The sequence below is a fragment of the Electrophorus electricus genome, chromosome 23 (genome assembly GCF_041902795.1).
Source record: "Electrophorus electricus isolate QZ-2024a chromosome 23, ASM4190279v1, whole genome shotgun sequence".
Lineage (NCBI taxonomy): Eukaryota > Metazoa > Chordata > Actinopteri > Gymnotiformes > Gymnotidae > Electrophorus > Electrophorus electricus.
The window spans coordinates 4395769-4410000 of record NC_137519.1 but is presented as its reverse complement, the minus strand read 5'-3'; the positions used below and the strand labels follow the sequence as shown (position 1 = coordinate 4410000).

Sequence of the window (14232 nt, the reverse complement as noted above, 5' to 3'; positions counted from 1 at the left end):
AGGTATACCGACGACATTTTAAAAAGTGAAGTTACAGGGTCAGGAAGTCTATCAATCACTACGTCACAGCGATTTAATTTAAAGCACAAAATAAATCCAAAACATTTTAAAAGGATCCCTCAGTTCATGACAAGGTAAAACACGTAAATCAGTACTGAAGCATTCTTTAATGAAAAAGTCCAGCCAGACAAAGTCTTAAATGCTTCTGATGCCACTTAAGGAATTTGAGTGGGATAAAGTTGTACAGGTGTTTTCCGTGAACAGTCCGGTGAGTCAGAGAAAGACAACGCATTGGTGTACAAATGCCAACTATATATTATGCACTTCCAACAGTACAGCCATATTTAAAGACTCATAACACATTCAAATAAATATCACAGACATTTACACTGTTTATCATAATTTGTCCTTCGTACTTGCCTGTGATATAACGAAACAACCAGTAAGACAGCGAGATTTATAGTCTTTGGCAGCAACGTAAGTTGTAGTAACGCCAGTGAAGTGGGTGCACAGGGCTGAGCTTCTGTAAACAGCTGACTGACACCACTAAAACGAACATAATTCCTACCACATTAGCTTCAGTTCACCCGCAGCTGTGCAAAAGATCCCAAGTGATTACTAAAGTTATATTCATCAGAATAGATGGATGAGAGAGAGTGAGAGAGAGAGAGAGAGAGAGAGAGAGAGAGAGAGAGAGAGAGAAGAGGAGAGGTAAAGAGAGAGAGGAGATATATATGATAAAAAGGGGACAAATAGAAATGGAAAGAGATTTACATGATGAGAAAAATGTGAAGAGAGAGAGAGAGAGAGAGAGAGACTAAAATGGAGGGAGGTCAAGAAAAATATACAACAAAAGAGAAGCAAAAAGAGGGAGAAAGAGGCATAGAGACTGACACGATGTGAGAGAGAGAGGGAGGTGAAGAGAGAGGATAAACAGACAGAACAGAAACAGAGAAAGAGAGAGAGAGAGAGGGAGGGAAATTGGGAGAAGAATTTTTCTGCATGCTAAACTATTCACTGCCACAGAGGAATGAACGGTGAATGAGGCACCCTCTCAGAAACAACTTGGCGATTACAGCACTAACAATCAGAAACAGAACGCATTCCCATGGTCCTTGTGAGGTCTAACTACAGTCCACGCTATCTGAAAACACCAGTCATTAGTTCTCAGACAAGGACTCCTTACCAGAACTGAGCTTCCATGACAGCATTCCAAATATCCAACAACTCCTAAGGATAAACAAACAAACAAAGAAAAAACAAACAAAAGCACCAGACTACAAATAGACAACAAAATTAACAATTAAAAACACTGGACTACTATATTGGCCAGCTGGTCTCATTTATACAAAAATAAATTGTTTTTGAAAACAGAGGGTTTTTGTAAACAAATCACTTACATAATTTAATTAGCTGGAACTAAGTACATCCTTTGACCTGTATGTAAAGTTAACAAAAACCTTCACATTTGTTCTACTCTTTGCTTTTAAGTTGTGTCCTTTAATGAGACTGACCGAGTGGGTGAACGGTGCTCTTTGGAATCCAGGTGAGGTCTGGCAAAAAACTGTACGCATATAAACACACTGTGAGTTTGTTATATGCTGGAGACAAGTCTGCACAGGGCAGTCCGACTACTCCTGGATCCCCACGACCTGTTTGCTAAGCTGAGGAACCTGGGGTGAGAGAGAGTGAGGCAGCCACAAGCCATAACATCCTGACATCTCCTCTTCTCTACTGCCTCGCCTCACCTCTGGCCCGGGAGTCCACCATTGGAACCCTGGGTAGTAAACGCCCAGGTGGAGCAGTAGGTGGAGGTCAAGTGAAACACCAGATCTGAATGCAGGTAGCTGTCCCGTACCATAATATGCATATTAACATATGCATAACATATATTAACATAACAGCAAATTTGTTCACGTCTCATTTCAGAAACACATGCATGTGTCAATAAATCTTGCACTTTGATACATGTTTTTCAATAAGCATTCATCCAGCTATACTATTTTTCAAACTTTATGATTTTTCTCTACATATTATTAGTTGTGTTACATGCTGAGCTGACTCAAGATATTAATATCAGATCATTTTTTTTCCTGTGCTATAAAGTATCTCCACAGTCTAAGACCTTCAAAGGATTTCAAGTCAGTTCTGCTAACTGGAAAAATCATAAGTGGATATGTAACATTAGAGTCAAGAAGTCCATTATGAAAAGCAACAATGCTGCACGCACACGTCATTCAAGCACTCAGACCGTCTTTGGCGTCCTGGTACTGTGCCAGAGAATCCACATCCAGAACACTGGAAACATCACATGCAAGAACACAACACTATGGCATAGTTACTCACGTTTCCAGCTCATGTATGCATCAGGTGCTGCTTACCTCTCTCCCTCTCTCTATATCTCTCTCTCTCTCTCTCTTTGTCTTTCTCAGGGCAGGGAAAGAGGACTGAAACTACTCTGTGGTTAAAAACATCAGGCAGCATGCTGCAGGTTTTTATGGGCAGGTGGGAGGGGTCTGGCCAGATCACAGAGGAGGTGGGGGGAGAGACAGAGAGAGAGAGAGAGAGAGAGAGAGAGAGAGAGAGAGAGAGAGAGAGAGAGAGAGAGAGAGAGAGAGAGACTAGATTGAAAAGAAAGAAATACTGAGACAGAAGCTAGAGAGAAAGAAGTCGGGAAAGAAAGTAACTGAGAGCAAGCAAGAAACTGAGAGAGTTGTCTGAGAAAAAAAGGGTTTTGAGGAGTAAAGCACAAGTAAGAGGCAGAATTTGAAGCATACAGAGAGATATGGAGAAAATGAAAACCCTCTATTCCAGAAAGCTTTATGTAATAACAGTAAAATAGCACAGCATGCTCCATTTCTGAATTTTAACCAAAAGGCCTGGAAGGAATGTAGAAAGTATGAGAAACTGATACCAGCCACTGACATCAGTGATGTGTATGCTTGTGAACTGATTTTATGAATAACTGGGACTAGTAGTATTCAAAGTGTAAGAAGGTTGGAGAGAGAGAGGGAGAGAGTGTGAGAGAGATTGAGAGAGAGTGTGTGAGAGAGGGAGAGAGTGTGAGAGAAATTGAGAGAGAGTGTGTGTGTGTGTGAGAGAGGGAGAGAGTGCAAGAGAAATTGAGAGAGAGAGAGTGTGTGTGTGTGTGTGTGTAAGAGAGGGAGAGAGTGTGAGAGAGATTGAGAGAGAGTGTGTACAGGAGGGATTCCAGACTGACAGCTGGTTCCCATTTGAGCCACTGTAGAAAGTATGTTCCTGTTTTTGTTATCATTTTGCCACCCACAGTGTTGCACCCTCCACTGGGCCTGCTTGTTTAGGGAGGGGGACATTATTAGTGATCTGGACAAGCCCCCCCCCCCCCCCAAACCTACCCCAACACCTGCTGACAGAACTCGGCACACCTCCAAATGCTAACAATTCCTGATCAGCTGTCTCTCCAACCCCAACACCAAGTCCCATCATCATCATCATCATCGTCATCATCATCATCATCATCAACATGCAACATCTCTCATCTGTATCACTGAACCAGCTCCTCCAAACATCAAACACCAACTGGTGCTCACTCACTAACTTACAACTACAACGGCATGTGGTTTGGCCCAGGCACCAGACTTTTAGCGCCGTGCTCTAGTCTAGCAATCACGGTCACACCATTAATCAGACGTGGGGGGGAAACATCTCTCATAAATAACTTTATGACAGGAAAGAATTCTCTGGGTTCATTTTTCCTGTCACAGATCTGAAGGTCAGGTTGAAGCTGCCTCGAGAGCTTTGTGAGTTGCTTTGATATTAATGTACAATTTTCTGTTTTTTTTATTCGAGCGCTTTAATCTAGACGTGCTGGCAGGTGACGACAGTAAGTCAGTCTAGCGGCCAGACACGCGCAGCCGTTTGGTCTGCCGTGCCATAAGGAACCATTTGTGGAGCAGGCAGTTGCTCACGCGAGTGCTGAAATGCACAGTCTTTTTGTACAGCTGAGATTGCAACATTTGAAAAAGCAAGAGGTAACAATTTTACAAATAATCCTATTTTTTTCGCGTGTGTGTGGGTATGAAAATGTGCAGTCGGACAGGTAAGACACAGCAAGGACAGGATTATTTATTTGCCTGATAATTTGGCCATCTTCAAAAGGCAAAACTTGTCTGTTCGTTATCGAACCACAACATTAAGATGGTGGAAAGTGAACTTTCTTTCTAGGAGACTAAAGATTACATTACAGTACTTTGTGCTATCTTAACGGCGCTAATAACCTAACTGTTAGGTTACACAGCTAAATACCGATTGCATGAAATACAGACTCCGTACTAGCCATACATGATCATATTTGTGTTTTAATGCACCCTAATGTAAAAATTTGAAATCCTGTGCCATAAATATTTATACACGATTGCAACTCTTCGTGGAGGGTTCTTGATGAATGCTCGCGTTCGGCGTCTCTCGAGCACGCATTAACCGCGTGTGAGGTCAAGGCGATCAGGAGAGGTCAGTTCGTGGGGGTCAGCGCTTTCCAGCAATTACGCCCATTCAGCTGCAGCCATTGTATTAAGTGGACACAACTAAGAAAATAATCAAGAGTATTTAAACTAAAACGACCGCGATTGTGAAAAGCGCGTCATTGTCCAAAACAGCAAAGAATTTAGGTAAATTAAAGGACGTTTTGGGGTCAGCAGAGGGGCTGGTCACGATATTTATGTTGAGATTTGATTATGGCTTTCCAGCTGTGTGATGTCACTGACTTGGAGTGGCTGGATCCTACCTCGGAAACCCAGGTCGCCTTCTCCGAGTGTGGCGCCCCCTGCTGTCCGCAACCAGCAGTGCAGCTGTTGAGATTGGCCGCGCCACAGGCACGTCCGCTCTCGGCCGTGAGAAAGTTTCATAAAACGAAAACGGCGTCACATGACTCGGCCTCAAAAATTCAGACGGTGCCACTTTCCAAAACCTCCACTCCGCAATCCTCGATCACCCAGAATGCTCCGGGCTCTGCCAGAACCGGTTCTGCCTGGCCACAGACTCACTGTATCCAACTCGCTTCACCAACAGTCAGATTGAAGAGGCAGGAGGCCAGGCCTGGCCCACTGTCACCTTCACAGTTCAGCACATAGTCACAGATGCTGCAGACATTACACGCAGTTACAAAAAACCTACAACGCACTGCTGTGTTCGCTCACTGGATAACTGCTTTTCTCCCACTGCTCATCCAATGACATGGCATGGACATTTAAGGATCAGAACTTTTCATTGTGCATGAATCATTGTTGTAAACAATCATTACTGTAAACAAGTATGCTCCTCTTAAAAACAAATTAATATATAATAATAAAGACAATGAAAGTATATCTCTGGCACGAAACTATGCGAGGTGCATATGGCTGTGTTGGTGTTACTTTAGTGTTCGCCAGCTCTGTTGGCTGAAAGTTAATATCTGCTGCTGAAAACAGTAATGTAGGCCTATCCAGAGTTTCTGAAGGTCCAAGATGTCTTGTCCATTGTGTATGTCACTTCCTGGGTTTGGCAAGATGTACAGACAGCCCTGATTGAATTGGCTGGACAGCTGGACTTAAAGCTACAATGTTTGTTCCCTTGCTGCATTTGTTTCTCATCAGCACATATTAACCAGAACGTTATTGAGTTGGCTGCACTGGACAACAGCCATCCTCCAAGGGCTTCTGGAGTAGCCTGGGTGTCTATGTTCTGTCTGCATGGGCTTGGTTGCTATGTTAATATTTGGCTGCAGAATATGCAGGAATGAGATCTCCTCCTCTGTGTGATGTCATTTCTCCGTACTCCATACTTCATTTTTGCACAGACAGTGGGGAGTTGTGTGGAGGGTGTGCAGGATGTCGAGTCAAAATCCGCTGAGTTGTGCATTGAGAGGTACTCCGGCAGGGATGATGGGAAACAGAAAGAGGACACCCTCCTGACCTGCCCTTACCAGCCAAACCGTCTTTGGAAAAAACTAAAATGAGGGGGTCAACTATTGCAGTACTAGGTTTTCTGACATAATTTTCACAGTGGAATGCTTGAAGAAACATGAGCACTCTGGAATATAACCCCCCCCCCCCTTCAAAAAAAAAGAAAAAAAACAATATAGGATGTCAGACAAACTTCATGCTGTCATCATAAAAATCCCACCTCAGCTGACTGAAGAACACAGCTCACTTTTCTTTCCTTTAAGTTTATCTAGCCAGCCGCAGTAAAATGTTCCATTTGCAAATGCTGGTTTATGTCCTGTTTGAGGTTAAGTCTTGCAGAACACATCTGAGGGGTGTTCCTGCTGAAAAAGGATGCCTCACTCATAGACTTGTCATGCTCAATGTGGATGATGTCATTCTAATGATACAAAAAAAAACAAAAAAAAACCCCCCACAAGTTGTAGGTTTCTGAATGGAACACATGATTTCAAGCACCTTGGTCAGAAAAATACACATTAAGTACTTCGACTGCAGTAAACTGTACGTGTTTTTTCTAACATTTGTAAGTTTTATAGCTTTCTTGTTTTAAAAACCTGTTGGGTGCACATCTGAAAACTGGAGTAAGTCAATTCTTTCAGGCAGTCATATAGCACAGGTTGTCTGTCCCTGCACGCGGAGTATGAAATGTACAGCTTACAGCCCGCAACCAGTTCGTGGTTCTAATCTAATGTGGCCCATGCTCGACTTGAAAGATCCTCCCAATAAAAAAGGAAAAAGAGGTACTCTGTTGTTCCACTAGGGGGCGAAATAGAGCAATAAACTCAGGACCAATTCAAAAAGTTGACAAAAAATTCATTCGCAAATTAAGAATTTGATGATGTCTCTTTTGCCAAAATAATAATTTGTTTCTTTTTTTTTTTTTTTGGGGGGGGGGGGGGGTGAATGTACAGTGAAAGCCACACCTATCTAGGTCTGATGCTTGTGCAGAGCACAGACTGTGCGTATATCCGGTCTGTGGCACAGTGACAAGGAATGGTCTTCTGAGAAAGAAAAAGTGAGTCGTAATTGTGCGCACTAATACTATACACATTAATACTATAAGGTATATACTATATACTAATCAATAACAGTATGTATTTGGCATGTTAGTGCACAAAATATTACCGTCCTGTACCGTCCTAAATATTTAGTAGATTTAAATATTTAGTTAGTATTGATGTTAAGGAGGCAGTTGGGACACACACAGAGTGTCTATGGTTTCAAGACTGCTGCTACTTCTGTTTAGCTATTCAACATAACCAAAACTATTGCTACATACAACAGTCATGCAAAAATACAAAATCCTTCCTCTGTCCACAAGCGGTCTTCCTTCCTGGAATTCTGGCCTAGTCACCGTGACAACTATTATCCCTGTCCCTAGTTCCCACTCTAATCAGTCACCTTTCTTAAACCCTTCAGCTTCACCGTTGTCTTAAGTTTGCCGGTTCCTCAGCGTCAGGAAACTGTTCGCCAGCTGCCATTCTGTATCTCTGTGCCTTTTTGCCTGGATTTTTGGACATTGGGCTGGATTTTTAAGACTGATCTGGGTTTTGACTCTTTGTTTATCGAACTGCCCTGTAACATCATAGAACTGGCCCGTGAGTCCTTCACAGATTTCCAAGTCTCAGTGGTTAGTCACAGTTACACAGCAATAACATAAGTCTAGCTGAGATTCCGTAGCAACTTCGTGCGTGATACTAACAGGTCCCATGCTTGTTAGGTACATTAGCCGTGTAGCTCCCATGCAAAACTACAGACATCTTTTGGCATTTGACTCAATTGGTGTAAGTTGAAAAGCACATAAATAATTTTTTTTCAGTGAAGCATTACTTTAGGAAATGGCCTTAATCAACGGGTATATTTGCTCATGCTCTTCTGAGCCCCTATTGGCTGACACTGCTATTAATCTTAAACTCTTACTGGGCTTCATGCAGACTTGACAGCTGTGCAGCTGAGTTTAGGATGTACAGAATACATTTACAGAATAGTGCTGTAAACACTGATCTGTGTACAGCACTGGCCACAGTCTAATCAATTATCCTCTCCACAGAACAGATATGACTAGCATACAGTGCACAATTAATTAACCATAATAATTATTAATCTCCCGTTGGGCTGTCTCCAGTTTTAAGTGGACACTACATATAGTTTCAAATTTTTGGAGAATTTTGTCACAGCGTAAGCACAAATCCTGAAGGATCCAACCGAAAAACTGCCATGCTAGTGGAAGGCTATGAATATTTGTAATTTAATCAACATTTCAGAAACTAAATAAATTCCTTTGATGGGGTGACGCTTCAGCTAACGGGAAATTGCTCTCTGGTTATAAATTTCTTTGGGAATAACAACTGTGATCGATGATGCTAATTTACAGAGTGTAAGTCGGATAGGTAATTTGCTACTGACAGCCATGCAGGTGTCCTGGCACGGTGATTCATACACTATGTGGATAAACTTACACATGATCTCTAACATGGCACACAGCTCATGGAAATTCCAGCCTTACCTCCTTAAATCAGGAGCCGCTGAGATGGTACTTGCACCTAAGGTTAGGTTCTGAGTTTACCAAAAGAGTTCAGCTGTCATGCAAGCTGTAGGCCGCATTTCATTTCGCTTGTTGCTGAAAGTGGACTTGGTCCCCAGGACTTGGTACCATTCCAGTCTAGTTCCTAAGTGATTCAGCGTTGTGCAGCCTGGCATGACATACACAGAACTTGTGTTTTAAACAAATATCCTTTGCAATTCATAACTGAGACCAATAACAAAGAAAGACGGTTCACCTGCACAACTGGCATCATAGTATGTGTAGCATTTGAACAAAATCAAATACATTTGTGTACAATCATCAGATTTGAGCACTGAAGATTCAGTTACACACGTCAGGTATACACGGTCAAGCAGCATGCACTTTGGCCTCTACTTTTTAAATAAATCCTTAAGGACATCCATCTGTTTGGGGAGGTCAGGTTAGTATGTCACTCTCTCTATTCTTGCTGCTGCATGACTCCAGTACATCAACCGAGAGCCCCCGAATCCAGCAGATTGCCCGAGCTCCCCCGGACTTTTGCATTTCTTCTTTTGTTTATGCACATTTAGACGTGAGCTGAGCTAATGTGACAGTGCGATAGGGTCCTGGTCTTTGTTTTACCCAGGTGTGCAAAAAGGTAAGACAACAAAGCCTGTTATAGATGTCAAACTAATTTTTTTTTTTTTTTTTTGGGGGGGGGGGGGGGGGGGCACAATTTTGCTTAGGTTCATATAATAAATGCACAGCATCAAACCATGATAGAAAGGTTTCGTTGATTCATTCTTGGTATTCTGTAAATGTTTGAGCATTAACAGGCTCTGTGGCATGCCGTGCTTTCTCTAGAACTAATATAGCCACTCTTGGGACGCTGCTTCCATATTTTCTAGATGTTAAGCTGTCAAGCTCCAGCCTTTTCTGCCACTTTCATGAAACCACCGACTACAATGCTGCAATACTATTTGTAGCATGCATGCACGCGCGCGTGTGTGTGTGTGTGTGCTGGCGTCACACACGCGTGCGTGCGTGCATGAAACACTGTGTGAGCCCAAATCAGGGGGAAAGAGTAACAGGGAGGGAAGATTAATGAGAGACAGCAAGGCTGAAGGATTTAAAAACATTAAGGCTGTCCAGAACCGGCTCGTTGGCGGACAGGAAGCCGGACATTACCTGGCTGAGCGGGTTCCAGTGCTGACTTCTGTAAGCAACGGAGATGAACCTGAGGTTTTCTAAGCCCACTGTAGGCATAATAGACATTATTATAACTTAAGTGGGAGTTATTTCCGTGTTAGATATTTTATTGTGATTGGTTGTATCTAGACGCATACCTAGTACACACAGTGTAGTATAAATGATCTCAAATGGGAGTTAAGTCTATACAATTAATTAGCAGCACACATATGTATTTTGTACATATGTAATAATGTTATTCTTCTAGCAAATATAACTAATGGTCATACAGGGCACATTATTTTTTATTATTATTATTTTTACTTTTTGTAACTAAAAAAACATGACATATGTTGGACATATATGACATATGTTACACATATATGAATGGCTTGGCTCATGCACAGCGCTGGAGAATGTCAGCGTAGTTTTATGGATGGCTAGCTTTCCTGCGAGTCATTTCTCTCTCCTTAACACCTCTGAGATGGCGAGTCTAACAGCCAGCTAGTTTATTACCGAGAGAAGGCATGAAGAAACTGGATTCCTACGGAAGACCTCCAGTCCAGAAGGGACCTTAAAGGAATTTTGTTGACCCCTTGTCTGGTTAAGCTGCTGTTTTTTTCCAGTTTGAATGCAGAGATGGCGTAGCTCATTCTCATAAAGAGGAAAAATGAGAATAAGCACTGTAAAAGAGCTCTTATTGCACTGTTAAACTGGACAACCGTGACTTGAATGAGATGAATGTAAGCTTTGTTCAGACAGAAAAGGAAAGTGTGTTTGTGTGTGTGTGTGTGTGTGTGTGTGTGTGTGGTAGGGGCATCATTAAACCACCATGGCAAGAACTGAGTCACAGTATGCTGCTGATGTCATAGCATAACACACTGGAATCGGACTAGAAGCCATAGCCACAGACATTGGAGCCTAGAACATTCCACAGCTCAATTAAAAGCTAATTGGTCCTTCTGTCTCACTGAAACTCACATTTATGTAGGAGCTTCTGAACTGAAATGGATTTAGTTCTAGCTGGTTAACTCTTGAATTTGGTAGTGCCTACTTTGGGCCTGGTGTTCAAGATGCATCTTAGATGCTGAAATTGTCATTCATGCTCTCTTATTTTATAATGATCTTTGTGTCTTCAAGCAGGAAACAGAAGTCTCAATGAGAACATGAGTTCTCTGTGAGCTACAGACATTTCCTTCTCAGGTTTCTAGATCAGGAGGCCAACACAGGTGCACATGGGATTCACAGACAGTGCTGCGGCACCATTGGAAATGTGTGGGTTTTGGTGGACGCCTTACTTTTTGGCAGATCTTACATTTGTTTGTATGCTTCCCTCGTCGTGTAAGTGCTTAGGAATGTGGGTGGAGGGAACTGGTTCAGGACCTTGCCCTTAATAGGCAACATCTGTCCAGGCTTCTTACACTGGATCTTCAGACCAGAATGGCTCCAGTGCCGTGTACAATCCCCATGCTGTTACCTGCTAAAAAATCTAATTCATTCACCCGAATCCTTCTTTCACTGCTGTCCCCGAAAAGAGCGTGTTACAGCCGAAGCACTTTTACAGTCGGCTTACACCAGGGCAGACAAGGAACTGTACTAAACTGGGTCAGCTTTTCCCCCTTTTACACAAAAGGGGGAAAAACATTGCCAGGTAAATGTATTTCTTAGTAAGCTTGGAAGGAGACATGGAGACATAGGAAATAAGGGAGCAGTTGGAAAAGGAATTACCTGCTTCCTGGCCAGTGGCAGTCTGTACATTTCCTGGGGAATCCACCCAGCAAAAACCACAGGCTTTCTGGAAGATTCCCAAGCCTGTATGAAAGGTCAGCTCCGTACATTTCTGACCAAGCAGTGAATTTCTTCTGATCATATGCAACTAAGCTTATCCAAATGAAATGTAATTCAGAATCATGTTTACCCCAAGTTCAGTTTAATTCAGTTTGACACTGGGGCTTGGTAAAAGTTCACTCTAAATGGTTCACTTTTTATATATAATAACGCCACAATAACCAAACCCATAGTTTCAAGGATGTGTGTTTGTGGTTTATAGAACGTAATACTAAGTTTACAAAAAAGCAGGAATGGGCTGTAGTAGATAACGCAGGCTACATGAGAGAGGAGAAAAGTCCCAGGCCGATATTCCACAGTGGCATTTTACTGGTCTGTTTGAAGTCTTGACACAAAATCGATTGCAAGTACCCTGGGAATCTGTCCTTCTTGTAATAATCGCATGGTTTGTGACGAACTGCTGTGGCATTTCGAAAGCGGCCCTGTGTTTATTTGGCCAGCCCAGGGAGCGGGTATCCTGTTGCTCTGCGGTGTGGGTGAGACGGCAGCGGTGGACTGTTTTGACTGGGGCTTCTCCTCCTCTTGAATAAGAAGAATCTTTGGAGGTGTTCGGGTCCAGGGCCTCCGTGCAGTAAAAACCACTGACTCACCGTCTGCTCATCCAGCAGTCGGACCAGGCGTCCCGAAAGTGCTTTCTGCTGAATGGCTGGAACGGCGGCTGTTGCGTTCCGGGGAGGAAGAGAAACAGCACGTTCCCCACCCCCACCCCCAATTTCTTGTCGTTTCTTTCCTTATCCTGTCTGTTTTCCCGGAGACGGTCTGGATGTCTCAGTGCCGGAATGTTGGGATCTGGGCCTAGAACCCGGGACTCCAGAACTGCTTGTTTTCTGAATTCCTATGACCAAAGTGCAGAATGTGGACACACATCAAGAGGACCTCAGGAGAGATGGATCATCAGGGAGATGAAATCTGGCAGCATCATGTGTGTAACACCCCCTGTCATACCTTTGCTGGACAGTGGTCAATTGCAGGAGACGTAGAAGTAGAGCTAGTCAGACAAGTTAAGGTTGTCACTGGTGTTATTAGTGATAGCAGACATTTGGTCAGGAAGGAAAGATGAGCTTCTCCTGGGCAGCAAGCTCAGCACTGTACAACCTTGAATTTTTACACCGCCCAGACAGGGCTGGAAGCAGTTAAGCTGGTGGTGCTCACCCATGCAGTGAGATCTGGGAAATCTGGGAACGGCAAACAGCAAGTCAAGTGAAGACAGGATTTTGTATTCTAAAAATGTTGCATATCCTCCAAGGCCCATGGTGTGTGTGTGTGTGTGTGTGTGTGTACGTACGTGTGTGCGTGTTGTGTACACTTTTAAGATGTCTGGAACAATGAAATATCCATTTCAGGAGGGAGAAAATGCAAAGAGCACCTGGAGGGGGGATGCACAATCAGAAAGGTGATAAAAAGGTAAAGATAGATGTGGAGAAAAAGAGAGAGCGCTGTATCTGTAACTTGGAAGCAGACCCTTCACTGTAGTACACAGTGATGTTTGTGCATAGCTCCCTCACACAGGAATGAATCCTTTCCTAAGCTGCACTTAAGTTTTGCTAATAGTGAAGATGGTCTTGATTCAATTGTAAAATTCAACTTGCCTGACTTGCACACATCCTGATTTGCGTGGCATGCAAAACTAGCCTAATTCATGACTTAGCAGTAACAGAGATTCTGACCCAAGCATGGGGGGGGAAGTAGCCCATGAAAAATGTTTTTCTTCCATATCACAATCTTTGCACCACCATCCCTTTGGGAAACTGACCTCTGCTCAGTGCACTGAGTTTGCCTTCGCTGTAGCGTATCTAACCTCAGCACAGTTGCCAAAGCACTTGCAGTAATAGGCGTTCCTCATGGCCCTCTGCGTCGCTGCAATGCGAGGAATCATGGGAACTCGCCTTATAGAGAACAAAGGTCTTAATCATCCATATTTGTGCAAGAAATGGGTCGTTATTTTCATGATTAATGATGTCGGCCCTCGATAGCGTCTGCTGTCAAACCTGAAATATTCCGCTGCAGCTTCTCTCTCAAACATGGGAAAGGCACAGTACTTCCTAATGCTACTCCCCACGTAAACACGCGAGCAGGCTTCATGGACAATTTAACAGCAAAATACACACTCAGCACACTCCCGCTCAACGTTTTCTCAAGCTGCGTTTGTTTACCCCTGTCTGATGGAGGTCAACAAATGACTGCTGGGACTCGTCGCTGTCCCTGACGGCTTTTAAAATGGCACGTTTATAGTGGCCCAGGAGTGATGCTGACCAGATATGGACATTTTTGATTACAGTAAAACTAATTTAAAATTCTTATTAACAAGATTTGCACTTTGTTGCCATTTTTTACATTCTTAGCTAAATTCTAGTCAAGAATCATAGCCAGTGGCAGGAAGAATTTGAAGGTCAGAAGGCAAATGCATGGATAAAAAAACAAAAAACAAAACACTGACTTTTACTTTAAAGGACCAATTGCTTTGGGGCCTATTCATTTTGACCGCGATAAGATCAGTAGCTTATCTGAATCTGCTCCCTTAGCAGCAAAGTCCTGTTTGGGCCTTTAAAACAAGAACTTACATGCCTGTTTTATATGTCTGTGTATGCATGTTTCAGCTATGTATTATGAATAGTTTAACTGAAGAATACAGGTGAGCTTTTTCAGTACTATGGGGGATATCTTTATAACATTGGCCCTTTTTTCTAACCTCACTTGTTTTATTTACAGTAGCAGCTAAAATGCTGGTAGTAT

The 14232-nt window shown here is 42.9% G+C and overlaps 1 protein-coding gene across 3 annotated transcripts in view; it reads right to left on the bottom strand.

Annotated features, from left to right (window-relative positions):
- col8a1b (collagen, type VIII, alpha 1b) overlaps window positions 1-2447 on the bottom strand; it is a 19245-nt gene extending 16798 nt beyond the window's left edge. Inside the window, exon 1 of one of the 3 annotated variants that reach the window (XM_027027704.3) lies at window positions 2382-2447. The gene's annotated coding sequence lies outside the window, so the exon portion shown is untranslated. Of the gene's footprint in view, window positions 1-2346 lie in introns of all 3 variants that reach the window. The other 2 variants (XM_081706251.1, XM_027027706.3) reach the window with 2 other exon arrangements.
- Between the last annotated feature and the right edge of the window lie 11785 nt (window positions 2448-14232).